General features: G+C 44.5%; 1 protein-coding gene across 9 annotated transcripts in view; it reads left to right on the top strand.

The window, feature by feature from the left end:
- The first annotated feature begins 9,575 nt into the window (after positions 1-9,575).
- The window catches only part of DSE (dermatan sulfate epimerase), a 37,096-nt gene continuing 24,364 nt past the window's right edge, over positions 9,576-22,307 (top strand). For 3 of the 9 annotated variants that reach the window (XM_049817719.1, XM_049817730.1, XM_049817731.1), the window contains exons 1-2: positions 9,581-9,679; positions 10,221-10,311. The gene's annotated coding sequence lies outside the window, so the exon portion shown is untranslated. Of the gene's footprint in view, positions 9,685-10,026; positions 10,105-10,220; positions 10,312-22,307 lie in introns of those variants that run through there. The other 6 variants (XM_049817720.1, XM_049817722.1, XM_049817729.1 and 3 more) reach the window with 6 other exon arrangements.

Genomic DNA, 22,307 nt, shown 5'->3' with positions numbered 1-22,307 from the left:
CTTTACAGGGCAAACTGGATGTTCCTGTCTACAGGTCAATGGACTAGTACCGTGGCCAGCATGACCGATCACTTTCTTGAATATAGGACAAAGGTGTAAGGGAACTCTTTCCAGTGTGAGGTGGGTACCCACAGCAGTTCTCTGGCAAGCATGGCAAGACTGCAGAGGTTTTGCAGCTGACCAGATGTTACAGTTCACAGAAGGGCAAACATCTGAAGCGCCGCATCTAACTTCTGCCCCTGCTGCAGCAAAACTGATTTAAACAGAACTGTGCTAAAAATCCCTCATGCTTCCCACTCACACTGCCGGAGCGCATACGTAGTTCTCTCACACATGGTCATAGCAACTTTTAAGTACTTGCACGGGGGTGAGAAACTATCGCAGCCACTTCAAAACGTTATGGTTTCCAGCCCCTTTTGCAAGTTAGAGGGTGCAAGACACAAAATGGCAGCAGCACAAATGGAATAGCAGTCTGCACAGCACCCACTGCAGCTCCCATGGCCCTGGCAAAGCAGATTCTGCCAGCCAGAAAGGTATTTCTAATTTTCATTGACTACTAAATGTTGAGCACAAACACTTAAACACTCGGTTTCATTTCCTCTTACAAGGTTGAAGAACTTATGTTCCTTTTAAGAGTGAAGAAAATCATAAACTAACTTACACTGTGTACAGGAGGAAACAAAATAGAAGTTCTTGTCCAAAATTTATGCAAGTAGCATTTTCAGGGTATATTTTTAGGAAAACAAGTCCATTCACTTTCAATAGACCTTGTTCTGTCACAACACTAAAAGCAACTCTGACAATTGTGACTCCATGTGCCTAATAAATTTACATTTAAAGGATTAATTTTTAAAGCCTCTACCATCTCTGAGGAATAAAAGCACAGGATATAGCAACTCTTTTCTTGCCTTATCTCAAAATAATACCTGAGAACTGCAGTTTTCTTGCTACATCATCCCCCAGAGACCTCAGCCCACACAGAATTTAAATGGGTACTCCCAGGTGCTGAGCAGCCTGCAAATTATATGAAACCAGAGAAAGAAGATCCCATTGTAAATTTTGTGGAAAGAAATATGAAATTAGAATTATGAAATTGAGAGATAAAAAATCCTTTATCTTATGCTGACAAAAGGCCTCAAAGATATCTACTGGAGGGCTGCTGTTCAAGAGCTGCAGCAGTGTTAGAGACAGATAGCAGCAGTGAACTTCTATCTCTGTTCTCTCCCTCAAAGCTGCCCAGAAAAAAAGGGCATGAGTGCCCATACATACATATATATACACGAACAGGCAGCAATTAAGGGCTAGCGTCCCATGACATGGGAACCCAGAGACTAAGGGAATGAGGGAATTACCGGCATTTCGTGGGGGTTTAGGTCAATTAAATAAACCAAGCACTCTTAGACAGTACGCAGGGAAATCTCCACATCGGTAGTAGACAGGTGATGGAAAATGGAGTATAGATGAAGCTCAAGGAGGATAAGGCTGAGGGTCAGCATGAGCTGACATTAATAGCTCAACAGGGCAGTAGATGGCTAGAGGGTATCAGGGAACAGAGTTTACATATATTACAGTAAATAATTACCGAGATATATCTATTGTGTGGGGTTTTCCACTTTCCTCTAACCTTTCTCCTGTTATTGTACTGGGCTTGGAGGTACCTGATACATTAGTGATATTAAGCCATACACAAAATTAGAAGAAAAAAAAAATGTTGTAACCTGAAGACAATTACATGACTTTGAGAAAATAGCTTTAACAACCATTAATATGACCATTATTAGATAGGTACTACTAAAAGTAACCGTAAAAGTATTTGTATGTATGTGTACCTACATGTGTACACATTTAGAAACCATTGCTGTGTAGAGTGCACCGCCAGTGACTCACAAATATGGATGTGCGTGTGAGGGAATGAGCACGAGGCACTTACAGGGGCTCCTGAAATACTCAACAGCAGAGCCCCAAAAGCCCCAGAAAAATACACACAATTACCAATTATTGATGCAGACTAGTGCAACCTCATGAAGCCCCTAAAACTAAGAGCAGAGACAAAGCTGTCTTTAGGAAGTATATATGACCACAACAAGAGCAACCAGTTGGTGAGCAGCATTGCTTCAAAATCAAGTGTGCAGAACTGATCACTATGGTATCATCTAGTGCTGCATAGGTAAGTATTATCTTTAAGTGGAAATTAATTTTTCATGCCTGTGTTTGTGTTTGATCTAATATCCCACCTTTGAGTCTTGGCTGCAACTAGGATGCAGCAAATAAGAGCGAGATTGTTACAAAGAAAAATGGAGAGTCAGCAAGTTCAAATACAGTTTCTAAGATGTACCTTTTTCATTTACACATCTCTATTGTAAGGAAGAAGAGACACAGGAGTATGAAACACAAGAATTGGGGGCGGGGATAAGTAAGCCACTTGTAAATATTTTCATGAATTCCAGCAGTTGTTTAGTTGTCTGCTTGGCGTTCCACGTATCAAGTGACTCCATAAAATAGGTGGATTCAAGCCTTACAAATGCCATTCGCTGAAAACAGTGTGTTACAAATGGAGAACATTATTGCAACATATCTGGCATCCAGAGAGGGAGATTGTGGAAATCAGCTCTAAGGGAGCACTAATAAAGTCTGTCTTTAGAAGGTTTCTCTCAGTATGAGCATTAATGGTTTGTGCTCCCCAGGGGATACTGCTCAGTTTATAACATTGCAGAAATTTGGAAGGAAAGAAGTTGAGATTTTGAGAAAGGTCACACATTTGAGTACATAAAGTAACAGCCAATTCAGCTGAATGGAAAAGCCACATGCTGCTGGGTGTCCCCCCACTCCAACCTGTTCCAGTCAGCATCAGAGAAAAGAAAGGGTAAGTGCTAAAGAAGGAGCAGGCCAGTTAGGCAACGTGACAGCTGCTAGAAGGAGATAAACCTAAACCCACTTGATGTCTACAGTAATAAAAGGCAATAAAAAAGATACTGTCCTACTGCTACCGTAATGGATTCTGCTGTTGAAAGGCACAGATCAGTTGATATGCATAATTTTTTATTGGATCCAGGTCTTTTTTGGTGTTTCACAATAAGTACCTAAGTACCTGTGTGGTGGGCTGACGCTGGCTGGAGGCCAGGTGCCCACCAAAGCTGCTCTATCACTCCTCTCCCCAGCTGGACAGGAGAGAAAAATATAACAAAGGGCTCATGGGTCAAGATAAGGACAGAGAGAGATCACTCAACCAATCACCATCATGGGCAAAACAGACTCGACTTAGGGAAAATTAACTTAATTTATTGCCAATCAACCAGAGTAGGGTAATGAGAAATAAAACCAAATCTTAAAACACCTTCCCCCCACCCCTCCCTTCTTCCCAGGCACAGCTTCCCTCCCAAATTCTCTGCCTCCTCCCCCTTCAGTGGCGCAGGGGGACAGGGAATGGGGGTTGGGGTCAGTTCATCACACGTTGTCTCTGCCGCTCCTTCCTCCTCAGGGGAGGGCTCCTCACACTCTTCCCCTGCTCCAGCGTGGGGTCCCTCCCACGGGAGACAGTCCTTCACGAACTTCTCCAACATGGGTCCTTCCCACGGGCTGCAGTTCTTCATGAACTGCTCCAGCGTGGGTCCCTTCCACGGGCTGCAGTCCTTCAGGCACAGACTGCTCCAGCGTGGGTCCCCCACAGGGTCACAAGTCCTGCCAGAAAACCTGCTCCAGCGTGGGCTCCTCTCTCCACAGGTCCTGCCAGGAGCCTGCTCCAGCGTGGGCTTCCCACGGGGTCACAGCCTCCTTCGGGCATCCCCCTGCTCTGGTGTGGGGTCCTCCAGGGGCTGCAGGTGGAGATCTGCTCCCCCGTGGAGCTCCCTGGGCTGCAGGGACACAGCCTGCCTCACCAGGGTCTTCATCACCACGGGCTGCAGGGGAATCTCTGCTCCGGCGCCTGGAGCATCTCCTGCCCTCCTTCTGCACTGACCTGGAGGGCTGCAGGGCTGGGGCTCTCACATGTTCTCACTCCTCTCTCTGGCTGCAGTTTCTGTGCCACTGCAACTTTTCCCCCTTCTTACATCTGTTCTCCCAGAGGCACTACCACCATCGCTGATGGGCTCGGCCTTGGCCAGCGGCGGGTCCGTCTTGGAGCCGGCTGGCATTGGCTCTGTCGGGCATGGGGGAAGCTTCCAGCAGCTTCTTACAGAAGCCGCCCCTGTAACCCCCCCAACTACCAAAACCTTGCCGTATAAACGCAATACAACCTGCTTTATGTCTGCTGTCTTCCTGACCTGAATATGGACCGTGATTCTGTCTCCACTCACCACTGTTCTACCTCTCCTTGCTGAGGTTATTGATGCTGCAGCTTCCCATTCACTAAGAAATCTGCAGGAATTCTTTCTCATCTGACTTTCTGTCTGCTGGCCTCGGGCTAAACCCGGCTGAACACATGGTGACAGCAAGAAAGAGGGGAAGAAAGGAAATGTAAAGCAGAGAAAGATGTTCCATTTACATACAAAGAAGAGCTGTTTAGGAAACAGGTCTAGTGCTTTCCCCTTCCAGCTACCCAGCTGATACTTTGGCTACCACAGTGCAGAAGAATAAAACGGCTGTGTCTGTGGGGAAGAGAGAAGCGTTTCCAGTCCATAGATATGGAAGCAGACAAAGGGAGGCAGAAGCATTTGTTGCACTAACACATCCTTCCAGTCCTATAAATGTACCTGGCACCTGACAGACCCATGGGAAAGAACTGGCTAGATCTTCGAGAGAAATTGCTTTGCACCACACTAAATGTGTGCCCCAGCCAGAAAGGTATCCTAACGAGCTTAGACAAGATTTCCAACTGTTTCTGATTCTCAGGACTGATTTCAGACCACTCCTTTTCATTACCTAGTTTTGGAGCTGCGACTGTTTCTGCCTATTGCCTGCACAGTGAGCCAGAGCCCCAAATCCCTGAGTAGTAAATGGTATGAATCATGCAACATTCTCATAAACTTGAAGGACGTAGTCGGAACAACAACCAAGTTAGGACACTGTCTGGTCCACACCCTGGCTGGAAAAGAGGAGATAGCCAACATTCCCCAATATGAGGCTGGAATTGGGACAACTTTTGAAAATTAGAGCTGCCTTCATATGGCACTAATAAAGTCCAGGGGGAAGAGTTGGGCAGAGCAGCCCAGATCGAGAAGGGCAGGGTGAGCATTATGCAAGTATCCAGATTTGCAGTCCTGCAGTTCAGCTCCAAGAGACTGGCCTAACGCTCTTGTCCTAAAGATTTCAGCTCACAGTGCTAAGATCAGAAATCATCACAGCTGGACACAAAAGACAAAGGGAACACAAGGGTTACAGTCATAAGAAAATCAATTGTTGCGGAGAATTAGTGAAAGAATCCAGAGAATTTCGTATTTTTCTCTCTTTTCATTTAAAAAGTTTTGTCACATCATGGTAAAAGTAGAAGCGCCTCTTACGCGGCAATGAGAGACCAAACAGATCACACAGAGAATAGGACTTTGGTGATAGGGAGGAACTTTAAAAAAAAACAAACATAAAAACACACAGAGGAAAAATAAAAGAAGAAAAAAAATGCTGTTGCATGGGCTAAGCAGGAAGAAAGAAAAGAATGGCCAAGGCTGTGTATGTGGAACAGACTGACTACAGCTTCCCTCTTTAGGCTAGCATCTTCGGTCACAAAGAAAGAGGAAGGAACCATCCCCCCCCATTTTCATGACTAAATGAGAACCAAAGTCTTTAAAATGTGTGAAGCATCAGCAGACACTTGGTGCCTCCTCCAGAAAGGGTGAGTCCTACATCACCGGCTTCATGCAGCCCTGCTGCCTTCCTTTCCCACTGCCCAAGCACAGCAGTGGGGGCTTGCTCCCTCTTCATGTCCTCATGACCCAGCTCGTCAATGCAGCAAGAAAATAAAGTGCATTTCCCTACCCTGAAAACCAGATAACTACAGGGCTTTCTTGGAAGCTTTCACTTCTCAATCATCATTTACTGTAAGGGGTGGGGGGAGATAGATATTATCAAGGCTTCGTAACCAAGAGCTGGCTGCTCACAGTGTCTCTGGTGCGGCGGGCATTTTTCAAGGCGTGCACTGTATACTTTGGTGTCTAAGACAGTGACTTCTATGTGTGTGACCTAAAAAAATTGCCATTGTCGGAAAAGGGCAACATTTCCCACACACATTTGGCTCAGTCACACAGAGACCAGACATTTCATGTTCCTGGTAATGTGGCTTGCCATAAAGGCCAAGAAAAAATAAAGAGCATGTGACGTATGAGTAGAACAGTTTCTGACCTGAACAGTTTTCAAATAATTTCCATGGAACATGCTCTGCACAACCTGGCCAAGTCAATGGTCTTCAGCTCCAAAAGGTAAATTGAGCTCCTCTCCTAAATCCGTTTTGGAGCAATGCCACCTGAAAGGTCAGTTTGCTGTATATTTCAGTGTTGCATGATGTAATCGAAGGGAATGACAGCTACAAAAATTATTAATCTCAGTGGGACCTTTCCAATAAAAAAGAAGAAAGGAACATATAAACTGGGGTTCTGATGCTTGGGAGCAAAGAGGGAGTGAGAGATTTCAGGGACAGAAGCACCGAGGGAGTGGAAATTGTACGATGGTATGTTACTGAGTCAGTCATTAAACCAACTTTATGGTTGGTGGCAAGAATAGGTAGCTTGGGGACATGATTTGTCACTTCCTAAAGAAGACGTCTAAAACAGGTCAGATGAATTCTGCCCTGAAAGTACTTATTTTTCTCTGTGGTTATAAAGAGAGTCTAACGTGACTAGATCAGAGGTAGTTATCGGCCAAGTATAGAACAAAAGTGCATGAGATGTTCAGAGGTTAGATGGATCCCACCAATAATTTCTGCTCCAGATTGACATTGTTTTATTGTTTAACTTTTTTCTTCTTGCCGTCATCAGCAACAAATTCACTGGCGTGCAGCAAGCCTAGCAAACCACTGAGAGAAACTCAACCTTAGCAAGGGAGGTTATACCCATTGCTGAAGAAGTGAAGGGCAGAGGAAGATCAAAGAAGAGCCATAATCTTGCCTGTGCAGGTAGCATTTTGAACATAATCATACAAAACAGGACTGGAAAGGACCTTGACAGGTCATTTGGTCCACCCCTTCCTCTAAGGCAAGATCCATCAGCCTTTCTAGACCTGAACTGTTCTTGTCAAATATATGTCCAACTTCAGCTTAAAAAGCCTCCAGGGACAGACATGCCGTTCACTCCTGCTTTATCTACCCTTACAGATACTTTCTTTTTTTCCTATTCAGCCTACGTTTCTCTTACTGCAACTCACACGCTGTTCTCAGAGGATGGGGATAAGAGATTATTATCTTCTTTTCAGCAGCTTTTGCGTAGCTGAAGGCTGTTATCACATCTTCCTCCAATCTTCTAATACTTAGGCGAATTTTTTCAGGCTTTTGATACACAATGCTTGCTAAACCTGGGGTCATTCTCATTTCAAAATTATTAGTGGCAATGCTGAGTTTAATCTAGAATGGACAGGTCAGTGCCTCTCTTAGATATCTCTGAATCATCCTGTAAATTGCATTTTATTTATTTAGCCTGACAAGTGCCCATGAGTTATTGGGAGGTAAAATGAGCCCCATTTTACACAAAAGGACATGAGGCAGAGGGGATCTGTGGCTCTCCACTCTGTGTATGTGTCTCCACCACAGTCTAACTGCACACCAGAGCAAGACCCAAGCACAGCCTAGCTCACCCTCTATGAGGCAGAAACCCAGGTACACATGCTATCGGGGAGCCGCAGCGTGCTTTGCCCAGGTACTCGGTCATGACAAGGCAGCAGAGTGCAGTTTCTCTACAATAGAGAGAGATACAAGGACAGACTAAGGTCAGGATTTCAAAAGCCGTTCGGGCATTATACTGTTCAGAATTGTAAGGGCTAATTTCATTTAACTTAGAGTCAGATACTTAATATGTTTAAATACCTAATGATGCAGACATGTGACTAGTACTTAAACACCTCCCTCCACTTTAGGCATCCTGATGATTTTAGAAATAACCCCAGTAGAATTGTCCTGTTAGCCGCATCTGGTCTGACTGGGGGAGTCTGTAGCTCTTCTCGTGCTCATTCGTGTCACAACATTAATATTTTACAACTCCGCTCTCAATGCAGTATAGCATTGTACCATTCAAATAGGCGTTTAGAAACATATCTTCTAATGATTAATCTAGTGTTTGCATGACTGAAACTGAAGCACTTAGTGCTTTTAGGCATGTCGTTACTGGTAAAAAAAGCAAGGCTTCATTCCAGGCTCTGGCATGGCTCTCGGAGTTCGCAGCAGCAGCTTGTGCATCCCTATTCATTACGCTGAGGCTGTCAATAAGGTATAGCTGGGAAATACAAGGGGTGGAGGGAAATGTATAGTTTCTAGTTTTGTCTAGTTTCCACAAGTTTATTAATCTTGATAGAACAGCAGGAAATCACACTGTAAACCACAAAGAGCCTGTTTAAAACCATCCTCAGAAAACACAGCTTTTACATTTTAAAGCCAGGGAGCTGAGCACTTAGAGCCCACTGGTTGGTTCAGTAACATCAGCAAGCACATTACTAAAATGAAGCACGAGCTTCGTGAAATGTAAACTTCAGGTAGCTGGACACCGTCGTGATCTATCATGTGTTTTAATTTTTATTTTCATTTCAGTAGAGTAGGCTGAAGATGACAAAATGTGCTCAGCTTTTGGAACCCAACAAAGAATTGGAATTCTTCACTTCATACATTTCCTTGGTTATAGTGACTGAGGAAGCAAAGAGAACTGCTCCAAAGGATCATTTATTTTATCCTCTTTTATATTACTTTCCTAAGTATCTTCAATTGGGTGGCTGCAACAACTCTCAGGGCGATTGCTTGAACGGTCACAGCGTTTCACGCTTTTTGTTTCACCTGGGAAACATTTATGTAAGTAGTCCCACCGTACTTAAAAGAGCAGATTTGACAAATTGGCGCTTTTTTTTTGTTTGTTTCTTTGCTGGCTTGAGGGAAGTTTCGCGCGGGGGGTCCCGTTACTCCCCGGCAGCACTAGAGGTGGGTGCTGCGTGTGAACGGGTCACCCGGGATGCTTTAACCCCCGCAGACCCCCCCCCCCCCCCCTTGCCCCAGCCGCGGTGCCGCTGCCACACGTCCCAGGTGTGGAAAAGCCAAAATCGCCGACACCCCCCCCACCCCCCCCCACCGCTGCCGGGGCCGCCGCGTTCCCGGCGGAGAAACGAGTCCTCCCGCTCGGAGGGGAGCATGCGGGTACTGCCCTGAAGTACGAGCCGGGGAGAAAAAAGGCCGCGTGTTCGCCAGGAATAAATAAACAAACGGGCACACGCAGAAATAGGCGAGGGCTGCGGGGCCCGTGGGCCCGGCCGTGAAGGGCTGCCCGCCGCCGCCATGGCGTGAGGGGCCGGGGGGAGAGGAGGAGGAGGAGGAGGAGGAGGAGGAGGAGGAGGAGGAGGAGAGGACCGGGGAGAGGTAAGGAGGGAGGGCGGAGGGCGGGGAGGCGGGAGGTGGAGCGGGGGGGGGGGGGGGGGGGAGTCACTTTCTTCCTGAGTTGAAAAACTCCCCCCCACAACCCCCCCGCTCCGTCCCCCGGGGCTGCGGAGGAGAAACTTTCTGGCTGCCGAGCGGCGGGTCCGCGCCGAGCCCAGGCAGGGGCCGCCGGCGGTGAGTGCCCGTGAGGTGAGGTGCGGTGCTGGGCTCCCCTCCGTCCCGTCCTTTACCCTCCGCTCCCGCCACCCCGGGCGGGCGGCCGCCCCCGGCCCCGCCTGCCCTCGGCGGGCCCCGGGGCGGCTGACGGCCGGGCGGGCCCCGGGCGCTCCCCTCCGCCGGCGCGGGGCTGGGGGCGCCGGTTACCGGCGGATTTGGGAAGGAGGAGGTGGGACCCAGCGCTCCCCCCCCCCCCCCCCCCCCCCCTCCCAGCCATAGGTGTCCCCGTCGCCAAGGGGCGTTAAGCCGGACACCGGGGAGCGGCGGCCGGGTCGAGCCGGTGCGGGGGTGGTTGGCCGGGGGAGGAGGGGGGGGGCGTCCCGTGGGTCACCGGCCCCTCCGAGCTTGTCCCCGGCGGGTCGCGGCACCCCCGCTTGGACAGCCGCAGCCTTCCGGAGGTGAGGGGGGGCCCCGTGTGTCCGTGGGAGGGAGGTGCGTGGCGGGAGACGCGGTTTTTTCGGCTGAAAGCTTTCCCTCGGGGCGCCGTGGGTAACGGCTTTCCGCTCCCCCGCAGCACCGTTACCGCAGGAGCCGCCGAGCCCTTCGCTGACGAGTCGAACCCCCCCCCCCCCCCCCCCAACCCCCAAAACACGCACGTGTGAAAGGTAAGCGGCAGCATCCTCGTCTGGCACCCAGGGAAGCCGAGAGACAGGAAAAGAGCGGTTTGCCCCATGCAACTTCCTGCCGCTTTTCCTTTTTCTTTTTTTTTCTTTTTTTTTTTAATTTTGTTGTTGTTGGAAAAGTGACCTGGGACCGCAGCTGTTAGCTCGGGAAGCTGGGGTCTCCTCAGCCCCAGGACGGCAAGTGGCCATTCCTTTAGCTCGCCTTGCATGAAAGCAATGCATCGTCGCTTGCTGCGTCTCCTGCCAGCCCTCAAAATTCGGTTTGGTATGAATGGAAGTAGCCATTCTCTCCGCTTTTCTGTCATTCCCTCTCGAAACAATGTAAAGGCTGCGATATTTTCCTGCGTTTTCAAGCTGGAGTGGCTTCCTTTTGGGACGTAAGCGATGGCAATATAAGAAATAGATACAATTGTGAATGAAATACAGGAAGTATTGCTCAACTAGTTGGAGATTTTTGGTCACCCTAAGAAGACCAATTGCAATTTAAATAACACTAAAGTTTTAATGTAGTCTACACAAAGACAAAGAAAATCTCGGCTAAATATTGCCACATTATGTTTATCATGCCAACAATTATTATAACTCATTGCAGTATTTCAAAAAAAGGAACAATTCAGCTGAAGGGCAGCAGTGGGAATCAATAATTCAGATGCTGTTTATTACTCTGAAAGACTCTTGCTGGGTAGCCTCGGGCAAGTCACTCCACCTCTCCATGGCTCTGCTTCCTTCCTCATAAAACAGATAAATGTGACTGCTTGCTTCACAGGGGTGTTGAGAAGTTTAATTAATTAATTAGTTTCATAACTACTTGGAGATCCTTGGGTGCATTTTTCTACAGAAGCGCTAAATATTATTTCAACCATGAGTTCTTTTACTATGTGTCATTGCTTATATGCGTTTCTTCAAGTGACCTAAATTAGCTCAGTTTTTGGTGGAAGTCAACAAAGTAGCAGTTCTGCACTGGGATTTTCTTCACTATCTGTAAACTTCAATAGGGCACGAAACCAAAATACACTAATAACAGCGTATTTCACTGGGACAGAACTACTGGTACTTTACGAAAATGTCATTTTCTTTTCTTGTTATTCAAAATGAGAGCTTCCTTTTGTTTTGTTTGAAGCATTGTGGTACTTTGCATAATTTTGAATTGGCATGAAAAAAAATGAGTGGTGTTACTTAATACAAGAGCAAGAGATGAGGATAGTTTATGAACATATCTGTAACCTCTACTGTGGAGACTGACCTCAGAAGACACTTGGTGCTGGTTTTCCGCTGCATATTCATATACAATCTCTTCTAAAACCCGTTCTTCGGTCATAGAGGATATGGGTCACAAAGGAAGAAATACATGACCTGAACAAATTGCTTGCCTATGGTAAAAGTTGATAGATTCTGGTTGCCTAAGCGAGGTCGGTTTGTTTAGTGTGTATTAGTTATTGTAACTAGATATTTAGTAAATGTCTGCACCACAATGGAGAGGAAAATGTGTTTAATTACCTGGCTAAATATTAGATGTGATTTTCATAGGTTGGAAACAATTATAAGTAAAAAGGAGTAGCTGGAAGCTAGTTTTAGAGTGCTATCTCAGCTTTGGTACTTTCTAAAGGCAGGAGCCTTTAGAAACACTGTGCTCATGAGGTCTGTGTGTACCATTTCTTTTCCTCAGGTACAATGACAGCAAGCACATAAGCCTTTCCAAAACTGAATTCAAATAAAGCCTAGATCAGTGGTGATAGAAAGTAATTCCCATCACCAGGCAGCTGTTGGCTTGTGAATGAACATAGTGAGTTTATATGCTGGTGGAGAAATGGTCACATCCATCAGTACCCAGCAGTCTGAGCAGTGAGAACTAGGGTTAAATGAGGCTGTAAAAGAGTCTGTAAAAACCAAAGTGTCCCTTCTCTCAGAAGTGATTGCATTTAGCTGAAACTGAGTCACATTTTTAGGCTTGTGTGTGGAAACTTGCACATCTGGCACCCACAACATACTCTAGCAATGAGCAGAAAGAAATTTAGTTACTACTGCTATTGTTCCTGGACATTTTGCAAGAAATAAAGCCCATCATCCCTGTTGGTTTTTGGTGTGGGTTTTTTTTTTTTTTTCTGAAGGGATTAAAAAAAAAAATAAAGAAACAAACAACTTTCCGTAACCATTGTTTCCTGGTTTAGACTTGGTAATCCAAGTGTCTGGTGAGTGAAAGAGAATATGACTTTTGCTTAGCAAGTTCTATTTAATTGGTAAATATGGTATCTCAGCAGCAAGTTTGTCCTGGCTGCTTACGCCTTCTTTGCTGTCTCCATTCAGCTGGGATAGATAAAAGAACATAATTACAGTAGTGTAGTCCCTTAAAGCTGTTAAACCATGGTGCCAGTTTGTGTTTAGGACTGTAGCCACGTATTTATAAATATTATAAAAAGACTATATTATAAATAGACTCACTATTTGGCAGAAAGACTTTCCTTTGAGCTACTCTTCTGTTCAGATGGGTAAGCTTTGTACCGATGTCTGTTAGCCCAGCTAAGCCCAGCTGGGATATGATGAGGTGAGGCAGAGCTGCATTAGCAAAAACCCCAAACCCTTGTGTGCTGCACTTTGGCTGGACTCTGTTACCTGCTCAGGATGGGAACGGAGCACAGGAGGGGATTAAAGCCTGCTAGGAAAAAGGAAATTTAGCTGATGTCACCTGGGACCTTTCTCATGAATGCATTGTCGGTAGAAGTTTAGGAGAAGTGAAGTGTTGGTAGCGGAGAGCTGACCGAGAGGATCTGAATGTGTTGGGAATCCCGTGAAGGACAGAGCGCTGGAAATGGTTTCTCCCATCAGCTGCTGACATCAGCTTTCATCCGCTCTTGGGACATGGTCAAGTGTGAAAGCCTGGGCACAATGCGGCCATTATGTACACGGTCTGAAATTACCTTTGTTTGGTCTGTCTTTCTGGTTTTCCCCTTGCTTAGATTCACAGAGTATACGGTAGGAATCGGCAATAGCGTTGTTCAGAGCAGGTGCTGGACTGTAGGGACCCTGCTCACTTGACTCGGGCAGGTATCGCATCTCAGTACCAGATAAATGTAATTTTAACATAAGAGATCTTTCACCACAGTTGTCCTGGTCTATGTTCTTATTTTGTTTGGTTTGGGTTTTTTTAATATTAAAAAAATGCAGAAATATTAAAAATGCTGAATATTTTATGTAAACCTGGTATGCCCTCTTAAGTTTTCTAATCATATGGCTGCCTAGAGTTGTTAAAGTATTTTCAAAAGTTGTTTGAAAGTATTTCTTTGGATATCACATCATTTTAAAGCCTTTTAATCATACCCTTGCAACCATGGTGCATCACACCTCTGGCCAAAATGATCTGTCAGGTTTCAGCTCTGCTGCGAGAGCCATGCCTGCACAGCTTAAGTCAGAAATGAGATTACACGATTCTAAATTTCAAAATTAACCTGTAATTTAATGGTTGTGTTGACACCTACTCACACAGATTGCTCATGCCAACTGTGAGTAGCTAAATTGTGCAAGAGTAATGTAGCCTTTTAACTCCATCTGCAGCTGAGGCTTCTGTCCCTGAAAATGTAACTGTCACTTTTTATTAAGGGTATCCTGCTTTTCTCAAAGGTATTCTGGGCAGCAGCGAGGACAGTAATAACACTGAAGGAACTACAGGACAATGCATTTTATTGTCTCTCCAAGTTTGTACCTTGAAAAAATCAGCTGCATCTGGGTACGTCTATCTATGGGGAAAGAGAGAGGTACTATATGCTGTATCTAGATATATAGAGAGAAACCATAGATAATGAAATAACAGATGAAAGCAGCAGAGCTAACAACAGAATTGTACCGATAATAATAAACAGCATATTGATCTGCAGAGAGATGTAACCGCCAGGTAGGGTGGTGCAGTTTAGGTCTACAAACACAGAGGCTGCTATCCCATAGCAAACTAAAGAGTAGTTCTTCTATGTGAATACACATTTGGAGTCTGCATACACGCATCATAAGATCATATGTAGATAATATAAAGGCAAGTGTTGATTTCAATTGCTTAGATTGCAGTCTTTTTACGTTCGTAAATTGACTAGCATAGGTGCCTTTGGACACACTTTGCTGGTGCTTCTATACGCTGTCACAATACTTTGCCATAAATAAAATCTTAATATAGTTTTGTATGCAAGGCCGAGTCATAAACAGGCTGCGGAAACATAGTTAAAATGGGTTTTGATCCCATAGCAACTGAAGGATGTGATGTGGTTTAGAATTCCTGTCTATTAATATGACATACTGTGGAAACGCTTTACAAATAAAAATATTTATTTGGTATCTTCAGCTTCTAAAGTCTCTACTAAAGATAGATATAGACATACATGGAGTGAGGACTGGTTTTGTAAAACTCCAGCAGAAACACTTCATTCATTTCCAACATCTTGGAGGCAACTGAATGAAGGACAATTAAAACAAAAGGCAGGAAGGATGAAAACTGTTAATTATATGTAGTAGAGAAGAACAAGTAGCCAGGGGACTTAAAACATTTAAAGTATTTGGAAGACTAAAGGTCAAGGCTAACAGAGAAGTACTAGTTGGAAAAGAGGATAGAAATTAAAGTCAGAAATGGAAACACTAGTCTCAGTATCAGAAGTTTCTGGTGCTGTAATCGGCCCCCTAAAAAGCGAGGGAAGCCGCGTGGCTTGCGGCACTCCGAGTGGGCTGGATTAGGCACAAGGAGGAATTCAGTTTTGACAGCAGTAAAATTGGCTTTCCTCTTTTGCACGTGTGATTGTTCTTTTCTGCCCTTCCTTTGCGCCTCCCGGGCGTCGCAGTTGCCCTCCGAAGGTTTTCTAGCTCTTCCTGCGCACCGTGGTCGGACCCCTCCATCCACGCAGAGACCACGCTCGTGGCTGCCTCGGGCGATCTCCCCCTCCGCTCCCCGCGAGGCGCAGCCGCAGGCTGCTCTCGGAGGGACCCCCGAGCACGGTTTCTGACGCCCCCCCCCCCCCCCCCCGACGGGTTCGCAGCCTTACGGAACCCCTCCGTGGGTCTACCTGCGTGGGCCGGGAGGATGTGTTACTACTCTGCAGCTGCCAAATGAATACCGTTTTCAGCACCCAAATTGTGTTTCTGCGGTGTCTGTTACCCTCAGAGTCCCAGGCCCCGAAAGTGTCCTGCGTGCTGTAACAATATAATAGAGGGATGAGTGGTTTGATTGACTTCTGGGACATTAATGGGGCGGACAAACGTAGTTAATATATCCTTTTGGCTGATATGATAATTCTCAAACTGTCTTCCATCAGTGTTGGCGTCTGTGAAAAGAGTTCTGCAAAAAATAACTATCTTTTTAATTATGGAAATGGCCTTTTAAAAGTACTTTAGCTCAGGATAAAATGCTGGTGCTCAAAAGGAAATCTTTCTGTGGTAGCTTATAGTTTTATGCCTTTGATGGTAAAAGTGACTAAGCTTTCATTCACTGAACGTGGATGCCTTAACAGGCATGTCTGTACTGGTTGGGAATGATCACCTTCAGGATTCTGGATATCAAAATGACTTTCTTACTCTTTCTATACAGTGAAGTATGGAATAAGAGATCCCAGTAAAGGTTAGGAATAGTAATGCTAGAGCAACCAAAAAATTACTGACAAAGCATATACAGTAGGATAAATTGTAAAATAGAAGAAAATACCGAATTCCTATATTATGGTTTGGGCATGCAGACAATTTAAATCTTGTTTTTGCTTGAGGCAGAGAAGGTTATGCGTTCAGTGTGCACACATGTGTGCCCTGTTAATTTATATACACAGTGGTAAAATAGACAAATAAGCTTTTAAGTGAAAGGAATAAACAGGTGAAATTTCCATTGCAGATACCTTACACATCCTACTGTAAACTTACAGAAGTACTTTGCAGTTGCTGTTGCATCTGTAGCATGGTGGAGAATAAGAGCAACCCTCCATTCTCCCAGAATGATGGTCTCGCACGGCTGTGTACTGCTCTAAATATATCCATTGAATTTTGTGCGTAGATCAAAGGACAGACACAAGTTTAAATCTTGACTGCCGACATGACATCATATACTGATAATTCCTATAGGAACTGGTTGTTTTGGTTGCCTTTATGATTTTCATAGCACAGCTGTAATTCAGGCATTTAAGTTGATACAAAACTTCTTTCAAGGTATTTCAGATCACTTCAGAACAAGTGCAATACTAACACCTGGGTACCTGAGCTATGCTTTATTTATTGTAGATTTGATTCTTAATTTTATTTGGGATTTCAGTATTTAAGCTTTTAAATACCTTTGATGTTATATAATTGTGACATAGCATATTTCTCATAGTGAAAAAATCAGAGGAGGAAATGAAGTAATGTCCCCTGGTGGTTAAGGTCGTGATAGGTATTTTTCAAGTTGTAAGCAGTGATTTTACCCCTTTCCAGCATTTTTATTGGAGAGACAGATGGTCACTGGTTTTATCTCACTGACCAAAAGGGGGATGGAGGAAGGACTCCCGACTGCTCTTACGCTGGGACATGGGAGTTTCCTGCACTGGTGTCCAGCCCGCAGCTTTGAGAGGGACTCAGCAGTACTACCTGCTGATGCGGGAACTGTACAGCTTCGGACCTCGGTCAGTAGATTCATTGTGATTGTTACAGTACAAAGATAAGTTTATAGTTTTCTTGGTCCCACTCTGTCTGCCACCTAATTTTGCTCTATCGGATATGTTTCTGTGAGTCGGTAGGAACCAAATGGCAATATATATGGGAATTAGTCTCTGTTGACCCTTTCACCTCTCTGTTTTCGTGGACTTACCCTGCATTTTTTTAGTACTTAAATGTTATTGGATTCAGTTAGAGGACTTAATTGCTCTTCTATTTTTAAATATGTTTGCAAAATATTTAGATCAGTGGTAAAACTGAAATTATTGGACAAAATAGCTCTCCAGTTGATGTAAGTGTTGTGATTTTGAAACTACTACCATTTCCAACTGATTAATTCAGTTTTATAGATGCTGTTTCTCTTATCAGCAACAAAGTCAATTGCAATGTGTGCGAAAAGATCTACTAATTACTTGAGGTATTTGGACAAAGTGCCAAAAAAAGAGTTCCTACAGAAGTTTGCTTTTCTCCACTGTAATCTAACCTAGCACTCCTCGTGGCAAGCAGTTTTATTTTAGCTGCTGTCAGCATCAGTACAAAAAGATGCACAACCATCTCCATTTAACGGGACAACATGCCACGCACATCTCCTTGCAACGTTATCTATTGGTTTCATGATACTGGTATGGCAGCAGCTGTTGCTGGTGGTTGACCATTTCTTTTTAAAATATCTATGACTCTCTTACCTGTTTTAGCATTGGGTGCTAAAATTACTTACTGTCAATTTACTAGTACTTTTGAATGGCTTAACAAGGTGATCTTATCAAGTAACTTAAGTTGTGTCAAAAGTATAATGACGCTGTTGTTCAACACCGTAAATTGAGCATTACGATTACAAGCATCGCAAAAAATTGAGTGGAAGAAGTTTGCTTTCACTTTCAGTATTTTATCAAGAAGTGATGCAAAAAAATTATGAAAGTCAAGTCCTTGCTGATCCAGAGGTCATTGCCTAAGGTAAAAGTTTGCAGGCTGAACCTGAAGATTTGCTTTTTGTCAGTATGGTGGAACAGAGTTTCCATTAAATATTTGAACACAATTCTTACCCAAACACTTGTGGGGGTAATTCAGGCAGCAATAATGAGAACTGTAGCCTTTGTGGAATATAGGAACTGCCCAAAAGAAGACAAAATTTGTAAAATCTGCGGAACCAAGTCATTAAATGGTAATTTTGAGTTTTAAACTAGTTAAAATATTTGTTTTTTCTTACTGGCATAGAGGTTGGCTACTTGAGCTGAGTGTCAGAGCTTCTCTGACCTTCTCTGGAGACACGTAGGCACTTTGCAGAGGGGGTCAGAGGAAAGCCAGCATATCTGTAGCAGAGACACCAGGAGTTTGCCTGCAGCATCTCCTGAGCAATCTAGAAGGAGAAGACAGCACAGGAGTGGGAAACCCAGCTCTCAGCAAGGGTGTAACTCCATCCACCTTCTCCTGGCTGGAGACTCCTGTTCCTCCTTGAGCGTTAGCCTTCCCCAGGGTACACGGTGAGGTAGAGGAAGGCCCATGACTTACAGTGGGTCATGCAGTGAAGTGGAGGAGGGCCCACGACCTCGGTGGGTCCCACAGAGAGGTGGCTGAGGGCCCACGTGTGACCGAGCGGGCAGGTCTGACTTGTTCATGTCTCAGCCCTGGGCTCTGGGGAGCTCCTTCATTCAGAAACCTGAGTAATCCGTGGTGTTGCAATGCTTCCAGTTCGTGGAAGTTTTAGGCACCAGAAATCCCACTTTTCTTTTCCTGTAAATGTTGAGGTACCCGTGTCGGAGGCGAGTCATGGACTGGTGTTCGAGACGCTAGTGGACAACCCTGCAATTTCTGCTTTTTAAGAAGTGACGCAAGTGTTGTCCCAGCAAAAAGCATCCGCAAAGCATAGTGGCCCTTCAGAACTGATACTGCAGAGAGCCACGATTCTTGACATGTTTTTATTTCTGTAGTGATCCACAAGAAGGTCAGATTGCATCAAGGACAGCTGTGCCAGCTGATGGTGCTAACAGCGCTGTCCTTCCCTCGCCCCCCCTCCGCTGGCCCTCTCCCACTCCTCGGCTCTCTCTGTCGGAGCGGCCCTTCTGGGCACAAGTGGCAGGAGTAAACAGGGCCTCTCTTTTCCTTTAAATAGTATATCAAGCCAAGTTTATTTGGCGAACTTTTTTGTATAAACCGATGTTCAGTTCAGTTACTGGCATGAGCTTTACAATTTTTATTTTTTTTTTTTGCTGCAGTTGAACATCTACTCATTGATGCAGATGGGGAGAACTGAAATAGTTAAGATGTAGTCTGTTTTTTCTAGAATAATTGATGTTCTTTACTGTTTGTTTCTGCTGGCAATGGAGTGGAAATCATGGCAAACGCTCTTTTGGTCTAGGACTAAGTGACAACCTTTTCAAAGCACTTTGTGTATTAGCATTTTCTTCCATGGGCAAGCATCCTTTGCTCTCCTTTTAATTTTTAATACTTTATCAGGTCATGGTTTCCAAACTGAATAAAACCCCCTCATTTTCAGAAAAGGTTGAGTTGCTTGGTAAAGTTTTTCTTGGAAGATGTGGCTGGTAATGATGTAGTGTAATACGAGAGTAAGAAATTCTTTTAACTTTAAAAAAAATGGTATTGTGAGTGGAAATTTAAGCTATCAGAAGGCCCAAACTCCTATTCTTTTGAGCCCTGTGTATCAGACAAACTTGTAGCAGGTCCACACACAACTGGTAAGTTGGATCTTATGCGGCCAGTTATCTGTGTGTGTCTGGCTTCACCTAAGCTGTGCAGATAATCAAGGTTCATATGCGTGGCTTTGAGCAGTGCTATGTGTTTCTTTAGCTTTCAGTGTGCACGTAAGTTAACTAAGGAAACCTCAAAGTATAGAGTTCAACACAGTTGAATACGCGTTCTGCTTCAGTGGTTTTGGCTTGGTGGTCCTGTCCCCGTCCCCCCCACCCTAGGTACATTTATACCATTGTAATGAATTCTCACTAGTCCCTAAATGTCACTGGGTTTGGTCACATTCTCCTTCAGAAGGTGCTTTGGTTCTTTTGCAACCACCTGACAATTTTTGAAGTGGTTTCATATATATGTTACCAACCAGTGTACTTTCTAAACAGCTACTGCGATGAGGAATGGCGATCACAGCCACTAGCCCTGCAGAGTTACCAGGACGAGTCAGTAAGGCAATGAAGTGTGTGCCCAGGTCTGGTCCTCGTCACTGAAGTGCTTGGTGCTGTGCGTGGCTGAAGGCAGTTTGAAATCCCTGCAGGGGTGGTTCGTCATGGCCGTATCCAGAACCAGCCAGTTTGTATATCCTCGCTCTCTGGGTGATAGTTTTTATCGCAAATCCACAGGTTTATTCTCTTTGGAGCTTTGCAATTGTTTTCGTTATTACTTTTGCTGGCCCTGCTTTTAAGGACATCACAGATGAGAAAATGTGGAACGTCTGCCTCTCGCCTCGCTCTCTGTAGCGCAGTTTGAGCCACAGCCGTGCCGACCTGGGGTCTCGCAGGGGCGATGGTCTCCACGTGGTTGTGGCTGGTGCCTCCACAGAGGTTTGCGTGGAAAGGAAGGTGGACTGCTTTCTAGCTGCCTCCTCCCACCCACCAGTGACACCAGGCTGAGCCCCGCAAAGTTACTGGGCAGGGCTCACCGGCCCCACTGAATCGTGGCTGCCATGGGTTATTGTCCTCGTATCATAGGAAGGGTCTCGATGTGATTTAACCAAGAATAAATGACTTTGTAGTCCTGCTTTTGTCACTGCCTATTGACTTTCTTCCAGATCTTGACTCTGAATATGCTGCCTATGAATATACCCATGAAAAAAACGATGATCAGTTTTCCAGTTACACTGTTGTTAGTCTGAACAATGTGGTATGGTTGTTGCTTCTCATGTACAAGGTAAAAAACCAAAGGGTTTACCTTCTCTATTAAATGCACACACACGTGAGGGGAGAAAATGAGGGGGGTTATTGAATTCTTAAAATATGGGCTATGAATTTTAGACAACGCTGGAGGTGGTTGATGATGGTGAAATGCTGGGAAATGTGAGTCCAGATTTACAAAGAAGGAGTTCTGGGAAAACTTACTGTATATTCCCTAATCTCTGGTCAGAAAGACCCTAATTTAGGGAACTCTTAAAACCATCCCTAAATATATGTATGTGCTCAATTCTTATTGATGTGCAGAAGCACTTACAGAAATCAAACCAAGGAAAAGAATGCATGAAGTCCTCACTGCTAGCTGGGATTTTTTTCTGATTGCGTAAGCCAGGAAACTTCTTCCAATGTATGACCATCACAGAATAAGATACAGGCATTTTTTGCTTTTTTTTTTCAGATTTTTTTTTTTTAGGTTCTTTCCTCTGCCCCCAGTTCTAAAGGATCATAGAGGCTTTAAAAAAACCTATTGTGTTTTTTTTCAAATATGAAAAAGCAGTTCTTTTCAACAGTTAAAAAAATGACATCATGTTTCAAACATAATGTACTGGTTTGGCTGGTTTTTACCTCCTTCGTTTCAAAATTTACTGTTGTATGGTTTCCTTATTTATAGATGAGAATACGAGTAGACTTGAGTATGTTTGGATAAACTACGGTGCTTGTTTCTTTGAATGTGTGTATGTGGTGAGAGACTATGTACATATAGTAAAAGTATTACCAAATAAACCACCCTGTGATCTGCGTAATGTGTCCTGTAATGATTGGTTTACATCCAAAAAAGGGCAAAACTTACTTGCAAAATGCATTAAAATACTATGAAAATGTCATCTTCCATTATGCTCTGTTAAAGCAATTATGTTACGCACTGTAATATATAAATGTAGGCAGTTACAGGGTGCATATTATTTTTACCCTAGGCAGGAATGCACAAGAAAAGATTTACTTCTTGGCCAAAGATGCTTGCTCCCAAATTAATTTTAGGAGCTGAACACAAGCACCTAGAGGGTCCGTGTACCCAGTAGTCATGGAGGGACCCAGCCTATCAAGGTTGTCTCATTGTCTATGCACATATTAATGACATTGTTGAATCAGGATGTGGGTCTCTAAATAAGGTTTTAGCAGCCTAAGTTTCTGTTAGAAAATTTTGGCATCTATAGGTAGGGAGCTGTGGGGAGAAATAAAAGGTTGCTTTGTACTTCAGCTTCTTACAAGTTTTATGACTGAATCCTATGTAACAGGTTTTCCATGGAAAAAAAAATTCATATTTGTGTTTAGGTTTTCTTTCCTTCTGTCTATTTCTTCTTTTAATAATTGAAAACTACTGTTCATTATTTACATAAAACCATCTCTCTTGGGTCTGCTTTCTGTAACCTTTCCCCTCAGAAGAATTCTAGGAATTTGCCGGCTTTCCTCAGGGGGATCCTGGCC

Source organism: Accipiter gentilis, chromosome 15, assembly GCF_929443795.1.
Source record: "Accipiter gentilis chromosome 15, bAccGen1.1, whole genome shotgun sequence".
Taxonomy (NCBI): domain Eukaryota; kingdom Metazoa; phylum Chordata; class Aves; order Accipitriformes; family Accipitridae; genus Astur; species Astur gentilis.
This window is presented reverse-complemented; position numbering and strand designations above follow the sequence as displayed.